The 13,207-nt window shown below is 36.5% G+C and overlaps 1 pseudogene; it reads left to right on the forward strand.

Moving 5' to 3' along the window:
• Window positions 1–6,116: 6,116 nt before the first annotated feature.
• On the forward strand, window positions 6,117–7,594 carry LOC116811430 (keratin, type II cytoskeletal 8-like; annotated as a pseudogene).
• The last annotated feature ends 5,613 nt before the right edge of the window (window positions 7,595–13,207 follow it).

The raw sequence follows: 13,207 nt of genomic DNA on the forward strand, positions 1-13,207 counted from the left end.
AGACCTAAATAAAGAGATAATACCATGTTTGTGGATTGTAAGACTTAATGTTAAGATATCAATTTTCCCCAAATTTGACAATAAATTCAACACAATTACCTAGCAGGATTTTTATAGAAAAATTTTTTTCAAAATTATGATGCTGAGTAAAATTTTTATATAAATTGATAAATTTATTCTAAACTCCATAAGGCAACACAAAATTCTTAATTAATGTAAAGATACATTAAGACAGGGTGGTATTAGCATAAGAATAGAAAAATAAATAAGTTGAACAAAATATAGAGTCTAGAAATAAACTGACACATATACCATCAATTGATTCTCAATAAAGTCCTCAAAGCAATTCAGTTGGAGATAAGAATGTCTGCAATAAATGGTGTTGAAACAACTGGATATTCCTGTGGAGGAAAAAATGAACCTTAACCTTCCCTCACACCATATTCCTAAATTACGTTGAGAATGATTATAGATATCAGTGTGGAAGCTGGAATTAAAAGGCTTCTGAAAGAAAATAGGAAAATGTCTTCAAGGCTTTGAGGTAGGCTAAGTTTCTTAGATAAGCATAAGGGCAATATCCACAAAACAAAACAAATGATAAATTAGGTCTCAACAAATTTTAAAATCTTTGTTCAACAAAATACACCATTAAGAACGTGCAATAGCAGTCACAGGATGGAAGAAAATATTTTAATATATATATATGTGACAAAGACCTCATATCTGGAAAATATAAAGAATTCTACAAAACAATAATAAATAAACAACAAAAATTGGCAAAATAGTTCAATATACACTGCACTAAAGAATATAGATATCTTAAAGAAAAAAACAATAAAAATTCAGGAAACTTTGGACACACTTTTAGAAATGCATAATGCTCTGGAAAGTCTCAGCAATAGAATCAAACAAGTAGAGGAAAGAAATTCAGAGCTTGAAGACAAGGTCTTCAAACTAACTCAATCCGACAAAGACAAAGAAAAAAGAATAAGAAAATATGAACAAAGCCTCCAAGAAGTTTGGGATTATGTTAAATGACCAAACCTAAGAATAATCGTTGTTCTTGAGGAAGAAGACAATCCTAAAAGCTTGGAAAACATATTTGGGGGAATAATCAAGGCAAACTTCCGTGGCCTTGCTAGAGACCTAGACATGCATATACAAGAAGCACAAAGAACACCTGGGAAATTCATCCCCAAAAGATCTTCATCTAGGCACACTGTCATCAGGTTATCCAAAGTTAAGAGGAAGGAAAAAATCTTAAGAGCGGTGAGACAGAAGCACCAGGTAACCTATAAAGGAAAACCTACCAGATTAACAGCAGAAATCTCAGCAGAAACCTTACAAGTTAGAAGGGATTGGGGCCCTATTTTCAACCTCCTCAAACAAAACAATCTTCAGCCAAGAATTTTGTATCCAGTGAAAGTAAGCATCATATATGAGGAAAAGATAAAGTCATTTTCAGACAAACAAATGCAGACAGAATTCGCCATTACCAAGCCACCACTGTAAGAACTTCAAAAAGGAGCTCTAAATCTTGAAACAAATCCTGGAAACACATCAAGACAGAATGTCTTTAAAGCATAAAGCACACAGGACCTATAAAAAAAATAGAAGTTAAAAAGCAAGAACAAAAAGCAAAGTATGCAGGCAACAAAGAGCATGATGAGTGCAACCCTACCTCACATTTCAATACTAACATTGAATGTAAATAGCCTAAATGTTCCACTTAAAAGATACAAAACTGCAGAATGGATAAGAATTCACCAACCATCTGCTGCCTTCAGGTGACTCGCTTAACACATAAGGACTCATAAAAACTTAAAGTAAAGGGGTGGAAAAAGGCATTTCATGCAAATGGACACCACAAGCAAGCAGGGGCAGCTACTCTTATGTCAGACAAAACAAAATTTAAAGCAACAGCGAGACAAAGAGGGATGTTATATAATGGTAAAAGGCCTTGTCTGACAGTAAAATATCACAATCCTAAACATATCTGTATCTAACACTGGAGCTCCCAAATTTATTTAAAAAATTACTAATAGACCTAAGAAATGAGATAGACAGCAACACAATAAAAGTGGGGGACTTCAATACTCCACTGAGAAAGTTAACGAAGAAACATTGGATTTAAACTATACCTTGGAACAAATGGACTTAAAAGATATATACAGAACACTTCATCCAACAACAACAGAATACAGATTCTATTAAACAGCGCATGGAACTTTCTCCAAGATAGACCATATGATAGGCCATAAAACGAGTCTCAATAAATTTAAGAAAATTGAAATTATATCAAGCACTCTCTCATACCACAGTGGATTTAAACTGGAAATTAACTCCAAAAGGAACCCTCAAAACAATGCAAATACATGGAAATTAAACAACCTACTCTTGCATGAGCATTGAGTCAAAAACAAAATCAAGATGGAAATTAAAAAATTATTCAAACTGGATGGCAATAATGACACAACCTATCAAAACCTATGGGATACAGCTAAGGCGATGCCAAGAGAAAAGCTCACAGCCCTAAATGCATATATCAAAAAGTCTGAAAGAGCACAGACAATCTAAGGTCACGCCCCAAGGAACCAGAGAAAGAAGAACAAATCAAACCCAAACCCAGCAGAAGAAAGGAAATAACCAAGATTAGAGCAGAACTAAATGAAATTGAAACAACAACAACAACCAAAAAAAGTACAACAGATAAATGAAACAAAAAGCTGGTTCTTTGAAAAGATAAAAAAATTACCAAAAAGAGAGACACAAAAAAACTGATGAAAGAAAGGAGATAATACAAAAGATCATTCAAGGCTACTATGAACACCTTTATACACATAAACTAGAAAACTTAGAAGAGATAAATAAATTCCTGGAAAGATACAACCATCCTGGCTTAAATTAAGAAGAACTAGATACCCTGAACCTACCAACAACAAGCAGCAAGATTGAAATGGTAATTAAAAAATTACCAACAACAAAAAAAGTCCAGGACCAGATGGATTCACAGCAGAATCCTAGCAGGCATTCAAAGAATTGGTACCAATCTTTTTGACACTATTCCACAAGATAGAGAAATAAGGAACCCTCCCTAATTCATTCTATGAAGCCAGCATCACCCTAACACCAAAACCAGGAAAGGATACAACCAAAAAATGAACGAACTACTGATAAATGCAACAACAGGTATGGATCTCAAAACTGTGATGATGAGTGAAAGAAGCGACACAAAAAGGAATATATACCCTATGATTTCATTTATATGAAGTGCAGGAATAGGCAAAATTCATCTATGATATGAGAATGGTCACTTAAAGGATGGGATAGTGACTGGAAAGGGCACAAGGGAACTTTCTGGGGTCATGGAATATTCTTTACCTTGATCTGGGTGACGGTGACATTAATGTATTCATTTGTTAAAATTAATCTTTTTGTTTAAGATTTGTGGTTTTCATTATATGCGATTATATCTCAATAAAACAGTGAGAAAACCAAAACAAGAGGATCACTTGAATATTCCTATAACTATTAAAGAAACTAAAAACTAAACATCTCCCACAGACAAAATCTAGGCCAAAATGGCTTTGCTGCAATTTCCAGCAATAATTCAAGAAGAAAGTAATTACGATCTAACAAAACCTCTTCCATAGAATAAATAAAGGTATAACACTCCCAAAATTATTTTTTTTTGAGGCTAGCATAACCTTGAGATCGAAACCTGACAAGGACTATATGAACAAATAAAATTATATGCCATTCTGACTCATGGCCATGAATGAACAAATCCTTTAAAATGTTCATAAATCATCTCCAACAATATATAAACAGCCTAATACATCACGACCTAGCTGGATTTATCCCAGGAAGGCAATTCTGGTTAAAATTTTTAAAATGTAATTCAGCACATTCATATTTTACAGAACAAAATTTTGATTATATAAAGAGGCATAAGCAAAAAGATCTTGATAAAATTTAATATATACCAAAAAATACAAAACAAGGAATGCAAGGGAACTTAATATGATACAATGTATCTAGAAATATCTATTCAAAATATTACACTTATCTGTAATATATTAAAATACTGGCCTTTGAGATTGGGGATGTAACAAAATGGCTGCCATCATCACTACTATTCACCATTATAGTGGAGGTCCTAGACAATTCAACACATTAATAAGAACATAAGTATGCAAAAAGAAGTGTAAAACTATCATTTATATATAATTGAGTACATAAAAATTGTTTAAAAATCTATGGATAAACTGTTGCATTTACAATGGGACTTTAGTAAAATTGCTGGATACAAAAACAATATATGAAAAATAATTTTTTAGTTCTATAAGTGAATAAGAAACATTTAAATCATTCAAAGATCCTAGTTATAATAGCATCAAAAATATCTATTCAAAGGCCAGGTGCAGTGGCTCACGCCTGTAATCCCAGCACTTTTGGAGGCTGAGGCAGATGGATCACCTGAGGTCGGGAGTTCAAGACCAGCCTGACCAACGTGGAGAAACCCGTCTGTACTAAAAATACAAAATTAGCCGAGGTGGTGGTGCATGCCTGTAATCCCAGCTACTCAGGAGGCTGAGGCAGGAGAATCGCTTGAACCCAGGAGGCGGAGGTTGCAGTGAGCTGAGATTGCGCCATTGCACTCCAGCCTGGGCAAAAAGAGCGAAACTACATGTCAAAAAAAAAAAATCTATTCAAATATGCTTCTGAATAAAAGTATGTGAGAGGCAACAATCTTCTACAACTACAAAAAACTGGATGATTTCCCAAAATCATCATGTTAAAGGTACCAAATAGTGGTGGAAACAAAGATTAAATAAATTAAAATTTCAAGGAGAGAGAATCTTTTCCACTGTAAGTTGGCAATCTTCAACTATTTTTCTCCTTTGGAAAATTTACCAACTCTGAGGATAAGCTGAGGACCAGGCTTATTCAGACAAAGAGCCCCTGCTCGCGGAGAGAAAAAACAGCAAAGCTTTTAGCAGTTTGACAAGGCTGGTATGACAAATACAAAAGTTGATGGTACTCAAATGCTCAGCAGATTTTCCCCACTGAACATTTGCTGACTTCTGGCACAGTTAGGTAAAATACTTGTAAAAAGGTGAAGCGAAATCTTCAGCAATCACCCAGTTCTTAGGAAACAAATATGTGCCAGAATTTGAAACTTCAGGAGGCTGCAAATTGTGAATAGCAGATCTGGATTTTCCAGTCTTTCAGAGATTACAAAATAGAAATCTACCATGCTCTTACATCCTAGGGAAAAGAAGCAAACCAGACGTAGACTGAGTTTTAATAAAACTGCACTCTAGCCCTCATCATGAATAATTTCTGACTGGATTAAATTAAGCATATGCTCAACTTATATGCCTAAAAGGGGAAAAGTGGAACTCTCTCTAGAATATCTCATCTGAAGCCTTTACAATTTTTTATACATGGTACGTGACATGCAATAAAAATATTACTAGATACACAAAGAGGTAAAAAATATGACATGTAAATCAAAATAAAAGATGAAAAAAGATGCAGATACACACATGATCTGGATAGTGAAATCATCAGAAAATGACTTTAAAATTAACTATGATTAATATTTTTAAACGAAGTAAAGAAAAAGTTAAATAAAATATGTGAAAGAACCAAGAACTGTAACAGATAATTTGAATTAATGAAACTAAAATTCAACTGGATATCCTACAATGAAAAAACTAGGAACTCAGTGCATGGGAATAATGGGATATGTGACACAAAAGAACAGGTTTATATAACTCCAAAATTATAGAAAATATTAAAATTGAAGCACAAGAACAAAAATAATTGGGAAAAAAGATAGAGCAGCAGACATATGTAGGACAGAGTAAAAAAAAAAAACTAAAAAATATGGAATGGGAGAAGAGAAAGAATAGGGCAGAAGCAATACCTAAAGAAATAATATTCAAAAAGTTTACAAAATTAATAAAAGACATACACCTACAGAACCAAAAAACTCAGTGAATCATAAACTGGATAAATAAAAAGAAAGCCACATCTAGGCACATCATAGTCAAGTTGTTAAAAAAACAAAGAGACCAAGAAGCAGCTTCTCTCCTCCTTCTGGAATCTCTGCCTGGTTCAGCTCATCTGCCTCCACCATGTCCATCAGGGTGACCCAGAAGTCGTACAAGGTGTCCACCTCGGGCACACTGGCCTTCAGCAGCTGCTCCTACACAGGTGGGCCCGGTGCCCACGTCAGCTTCTCCAGCTTCTCCCGAGTGGGCAGCAGCAGCTTCTGGGGTGGCCTGGGCGGAGGCTATGGTGGGGCCAGCAGCCTGGGAGGCATCACCGCCGTCATGGTCAACCAGAGTCTGCTGAGCCGCCTTAACCTGGAAGTGGACCCCAACATCCAGGCCATGTGCACCTAGGAGAAGGAGCAGATCAAGACCCTAGCCAAGTTTGTCTCCGTCATCGACAAGGTACGGTTCCTGGGGCAGCAGATCAAGATGCTGGAGCCCAAGTGGAGCCTCCTGCAGCAGCAGGAGATGGCTCAGAGCAACATGGACGGCATGTTCGAGAGCTACATCAACCTTAGGCGGCAGCTGGAGACTCTGGGTCAGGAGAAGCTGAAGCTGGAGACGGAGCTTGGCAACATGCAGGGGCTGGTGGAGGACTTCAAGAACGAGAATGAGGATGAGATCAATAAAGGTAAAGAGATGGCAAATGAATTTGTCCTCATCAAGAAGGATGTGGATGAAGCTTACATGAACAGGGTAGAGCTGGAGTCTCGCCTGGACGGGCTGTCTGACGAGATCAACTTCCTCAGGGAGCTGCATGAAGAGGAGATCCGGGAGCTGCATTCCCAGATCTCGGATACGTCTGTGGTGCTGTTCATGGACAACAGCCCTCCCTGGACATGGAAAGCATCATCGCTGAGGTCAAGGTGCAGTACGAGGAGATCGCCAACCGCAGCCTGGCTGAGGCTGAGAGCATGTACCAGGTCAAGTATGAGGAGCTGCAGATGCTGGCTGCGAAGCACGGGGATGACCTGCGGCGCACAAAGACTGAGATCTCCGAGATGAACCGGAACATCAGCTGGCTCCAGGCTGAGATTGACGGCCTCAAAGGCCAGATGGCTTCCCTGTGGAGGTCGCCATCGCAGATGCCGAGCAGCGTGGGGAGCTGGCCGTTAAGGATGCTAACGTCAAGCTGTCCGAGCTGGAGGCCACCCTGCAGCGGGCCAAGCAGGACATGGCGAGGCAGCTGCGTGAGTACCAGGAGCTGATGAACGTCAAGCTGGCCCTGGACATCGAGATCGCCACCTACAGGAAGCTGCAGGAGGGCGAAGAGAGCCAGCTAGAGTCTGGGATGCAGAACCCGAGTATCCATATGAAGACCACCAGCGGTTTTGCAGGTGGTCTGAGTTCGGCCTATGGGGGTCCTCACAAGCCCTGGCCTCAGCTATGGCCTGGGCTCCAGGCTTGGCTCTGGCGCGGGCTCCAGCTGCTTCAGCCGCACCAGCTCCACCAGGGCCCTGGCTGTGAAGAAGATCGAGACCCGCGATGGGAAGCTGGTGTCCGCGTCTTCTGACGTCCTGCCCAAGTGAACAGCTGTGGCAGCCCCTCCCAGCCTGCCCCTCCTGCAACTTGCCCAGAGCCCGGGAGGGAGGCCGCTGTGCAGGGGAGCACAGGGAACAGAAGACACACCTGAGGCTCAGCTCTAGCCCTCAGCCCACCCGCGGGGGAATTTACTGCCTGAGGACCCCCTTGCCCATGCCTCCAACTACAGAACAATTCAATTGCTTTTTTTTCTTCCAAAATAAAACCTCAGCTAGCTCTGGAAAAAAAAAAAAAAGATACAGAATCTTTAAAGCAACCAGAGGAATAAAAGACGCTACATTTAGAAGAACAACTGGAAAATGGAAGGCAGATTTCCCAAAAGAAACAATGTCAGTCAGAAGGTAATGTTATAACATTTTTTAAGTGCTAAAGTAAAAATAAGCACATAGAACTACCAACATAGAATTCTACACCCAAAGAAAATATTATTCAACAATGTGGGTGAAATAAAGACGCTTTCATATGAACAAATATTAAAGGAATTCCTCACCAGCAGACCAACATTGAAAGAAAACAAGACAAAAACAAAGAAAATTCTTCAGTCAAAAGGAAAATTATGCTAGATGGAAACATGAAAATGCAAAAGGGCATGAAGAACACCGGAGAGAATACATGGGTAAAAGTAAATATATATTTAGATTGCATAAAACAGTAATTAGAATATTTTGTACAGTCTATATTACATGCAAAATGAAATGTGAAGTGAAAATACTTGACAAAAATAATGCAGGAGGGTGAAAAAAGGGGTAAGCACTGTTTAAAGTTTCTAGTAGCATCAAAGATGTAGTATAAATAGTTTGTATTTGACTGTAATAAGTCAAAAATTCCTGCTGTAATTTCTAAGGTAGCTACTAAAATAGCGGAAGAAGATATAACTGACAAATTAATAAAAAAATTCTAAATAGAAACATTGACTATGCTAAAAGAAGGCAAGAATGGAAGTAAAAGGGAATATGAAACAAGTGATTCAAATAGAAACTTGATGATTTAGTGGCAAATATATTCTAAACCAAATTATAAATCAGTAATTAAATTTAATAAAAATAAGCCAAATATTTACAAGTAAAATATTAAGATGGTCAGAATGGATTTTTAAACCCAAATATATGCTAGTTATAAGAAATATAGTTTAAATATTAATATGGCAAAAGTTTAATATAAAAGGACTGAAGGGAAGTCATGAACCAAAAAAATAGATAATGAAACTGTAATTAAAGAAAGTTATTTCATAATTATAAAAGGATCAATAAAACAAGAAGACATTATCATAGTCCTCTGTGGGAAGTGTTAAAGACTTTGTGGACATCTTCAATCTACCTCAAGTCTCAATCAAGATAACAACAGAGATTTTTGTGGAAACTGACAAGCTGATTCTAAAATCCATGTAGAAAAGCAAAAAGCTAAAATAGTCAGAGGCAATCTTGAAAAAAAAAAAAGAACACATCTGGAAGACCTACACTACCATATATATATATCAAGCTATGGTAAATAAGAACTGTGGTATTAGTGCAAGGATATACTAACTGGAATGGTTATAGATATAATGGAATAAAATAAAGAGTTCAGGCAAATATTATCAACCAATTTTTTTTCATAAAGGTGACATTGCAGTGCACAGGTGAAAGTGTAGTCTTTCAAATAAATAGTGCCATATTAAATGCACATTTATATGGAAAAAACTGCAATTGTATCACAAAGTCACACCATATGAATTGCAAATGAGTTGAAAAGTTTTATGTTAGAAGTAAAATAATAAATATTTTATAGAAAATATCTTTAAGGATAACCTCTTTGTGACTTTGGTATAGGCAAAGTTTTTTTTTTAAAAAATAGGACACAAAAAACACTAGCTATTAAAGAAAGAAATGGTAACTTAGACCACGCTAAAATTAAGATCTGTTCATCAAAAACACCAATAAAAAATGAAAAGGTAATCCACAGGATAGGAGATGACATTAGAAATACGTATATCTGGCAAAGAACTTCTACGAAGAATATATAAACATACATACATATAGATAGATAGATGATAGATAGATAGATAGATAGATAGATAGATAGATAGATAGACAGACAGAGATAAAAAGACAACCTATCTAAAAAACTAGACAAATGAACATAATGAAAAGGATATTAAAATATCCAACAAATATTTGAAAAGCTGTTTAACTTCATTCTCATCAGAGATGCAAGAAGCAAATTAAAACCACAAAGGATAGTACTATACCACCACCTGAATAGCCACAATGTAGACAAAAAGTATTAAATACCAAATGTTGACAAAAAATGTCTAGATATGATATGCTGGTAAATGTTTAACACCTGGCTGTCTTAGAAATGAATATATAAGATCCCTGATTTATGGCTTTTTTTCCAGTCTCCATACTGTAAATACTACCACCATAGCCAATTTCAGGCAGCCATCTTGAAACCACTGAATGCAGAATTGAGAAGAGATGCCCACAATTGGTCCTTGAAAGCCAGTATGACCCAGCTCCAGAACACCACCAATGTGCAGCAACAATAATTCTCATATTGTTGGTGGGAGTGTAAATTGATACAACCGGTTTAGAAAATTGGCCGTTTCTCCTAAAGTTGAAGACATGCATACCCTTATTACACAGCACTTCTACTCTGGGGTATGTACCCAACAGAAATCCATACATGTGTTCACCAAAAGACATGTTTGAGGGTTCTCATAACAGTATTAATATGTAAAAGCTAAAATCTGGACACTACCCAAATCCCCATCAACAGTTTAAAGGATAAACAAATTGTAATATCATGATATAATGGAGTACTATGCATCATCAGTCAATAAACTGCAGCCCACAGGAAAAATCTGACCAGTCCCTTATTTTTTTATAGCCCCTTAGTGAAGAATGTTTGCTACATTTTTAACGGTTATACAATTACCTACATAAAGTCATCAGTTTTGCCTCTTGGCCTACAGGGATTGTGCAATTTGCTATCTGGCCCTTTAACAAAAAGTGTGCTGATCTTTGCTATAAATCAGTGAGAGTGAATGATTTACAACAGTGATCTCAAAGTATGGCCCCTGGATCAGCAGCATTAGCAGTACCTGAAAACTGGACTTCCAGCCTCCACCCCAGACATGCTGAATCAAAACTCTGGGCTGTGACCCAGCGATTCGTGCTTTAACAAGCCCTCTTGGTAATTCTGATGTATGCTAAAGTTTGAGAACCAACGATCTACAACTCTAAACATGAATAAATATCATAAACATAATGTTGAGTGCAAGAACATAGATGCAATAAAGAACATACTATATAATTCCATTTATATAAAATTTAAAGACATGTACAAGTATTCTGTTTAAAAATCAAGACAATGGCTACCCATGGAAAGGGACCAGTGACTGGAAGGGAGCATGAGGTGAGTTTTTGCAATATTAAATTGGCTTGCAGATTGCTGCCTTCTGGCTGTGTCCTTACATGGCAGAGAGAGACAAAGAGAGAGAGGGAGAGAGAGAGAGAGTAAGCCAGAGAGAGACAGCAAGCATACTTTGGTGTGTCTTCCTCTTCTTACAGGGGCACCAGCCTTTTCAAATGAGGGTGCTACCATTACAATTTCATTTCACCTTTATCACCTCCTCACAGACCCTATCTCCAAATACAGTGACATTGGGGGTTAGGGCTTTAGCATATGAACTTTGAGAGGACGCAAGCATTCAGTCCATAATATATTCTAAAGGAAACTGTAAGCATATTCTTCAGGCAGAAGAAAAGTAATCCCATATGGAAGCTCAGAAATGCAACAACAACGAAATGAAATAAAATGGTAATAATATTAAAGAGTGCTGATAATATAAACAATAATGTCTTGCTGGAATACAAGAATGTATGACAAAAAATAAATGATAGGTCATAGATAAAGCATTCATGAAGCAAGTAAAAGTGTCAATTTATATTAAACTCTTATGAGTTAATGAATTTGCATTTTTATAGTAAACACTAAAATAATAGCAAAAAGGTATAAAACCTTCAAGCCAATAGAGTATATATGTGTATTTTAGAATGCTTGAATATACTCAATCTATATTCATTCTAAAATAAGGCAAGCAAGAGAAAATAAGATATAGGCAGGTGGAACGAATAGAAATCACTTAATAAGCTGAAAATGTTTAATGCAAATGTATTTGTAATTATAGTAACTATACATAGAGTAATGCTCCAATTAACTAAATATTGTCCAACTGGATCCTGCCAAGTCTTAACTATATGCTATTTATAGAACACAACTTCAAAACATAAAGGGAAAAGAGTGAAAGTAAATGAATGGGTAAAGACCATGCAAACTCTAACCAACATGTGGCTGGTATAGCTATGACAACATCAGATAAGGAAGACGTTAAAGCAAAAAGAATTACCAGAGAAAAAAATGACAATAGTAAAAATTAAGAATTAAATTTATGAGGAAATATTAACTATTCTAAATTTATATACTTAGTAAGATGTCCTCAAAATATCTAAAGAAAACATTGACAGTAGTAAAAGAAGAAAAAGAAAAACCCAGAACCATGGTAAAATTTAATACACTTTTAGCAGTAAATGATGGAATAAACACAAACAAGTTAGCAAAGAAAAGAATATGCAAAAGAACATTAAACCAAGTAACTATAGAATACATATTCTCCAAATACCCACACAGCATGTAGAGAACTGTCCATTTTGCTGGGCCATAATACAATTATCTACATATTTCAAATGAACGAAATCATAAAATAATTTTTTAGCTATAATATAATCATATTAGGAAACAATAATGAAAAAGTAACTAGAAAAGTCCCATTGTTTAGAAGTTAAGCAATACGCTTGTAAATAATCCAAGGGAAATTGAAAATATTGTGAACTGAATAATAGTAAAAATACTATTTAGTAAACTTACTATTTATTAAAACTTACAGGATTTGACTTCTTCTTCTGAGTAAAATGGAATAGTTCATGGCAGGTCAATATTTCCACTGAAAACAATTAGAAAAAAGATGGATTTCAAAAATTATATATATATTTATAGACACCCAATAACTGTAGAAGTAAGCAAGACTAGAGGGAATACAATTCCAGAATGAGGACAGTCTTTCAGAGGTAAACTGAGGCTCCACAGCTGTCTCTGAGAATATGTCCTGATTCTGAACACGGATCTGAGCTTGAGAATTTGAGCTAGGTCTAGGTGGAGAGCTGCTGCTGGTGGACTTTTTGACAGCTACACAGAGCTGAAGTGAAAAAATTTAGATTAGACAGGCCTCAAATAGACAATTTATTTCTCCTTCAAGATATTTGCTAAACTCCAAAGCTAAACTGAAGAGGAAGATAAAGAGATTAAGCCAAAACCGAAAGCAAAGTAGAATTATTTCCACAGTCTCTACGTGATTAGGAGGCAAAGGCTGGGGGTACAGGATTGGCAGGACTAAGAACAAGTAACATATGAAAGCATTAGAGGGAGTGGTAAATTAACACCCACATCTAACCACCTTTTGCAGATCTGGAACCTGCTGAAAGATAAGAATCTACACTTGGTCCTTGGCAGAACTTTTGGCAGACGGTAATGACAAAATTGGAGTCTTGACGGATGCTAAA

Source organism: Hylobates moloch, unplaced genomic scaffold, assembly GCF_009828535.3.
Source record: "Hylobates moloch isolate HMO894 unplaced genomic scaffold, HMol_V3 SCAFFOLD_7, whole genome shotgun sequence".
NCBI lineage: Eukaryota > Metazoa > Chordata > Mammalia > Primates > Hylobatidae > Hylobates > Hylobates moloch.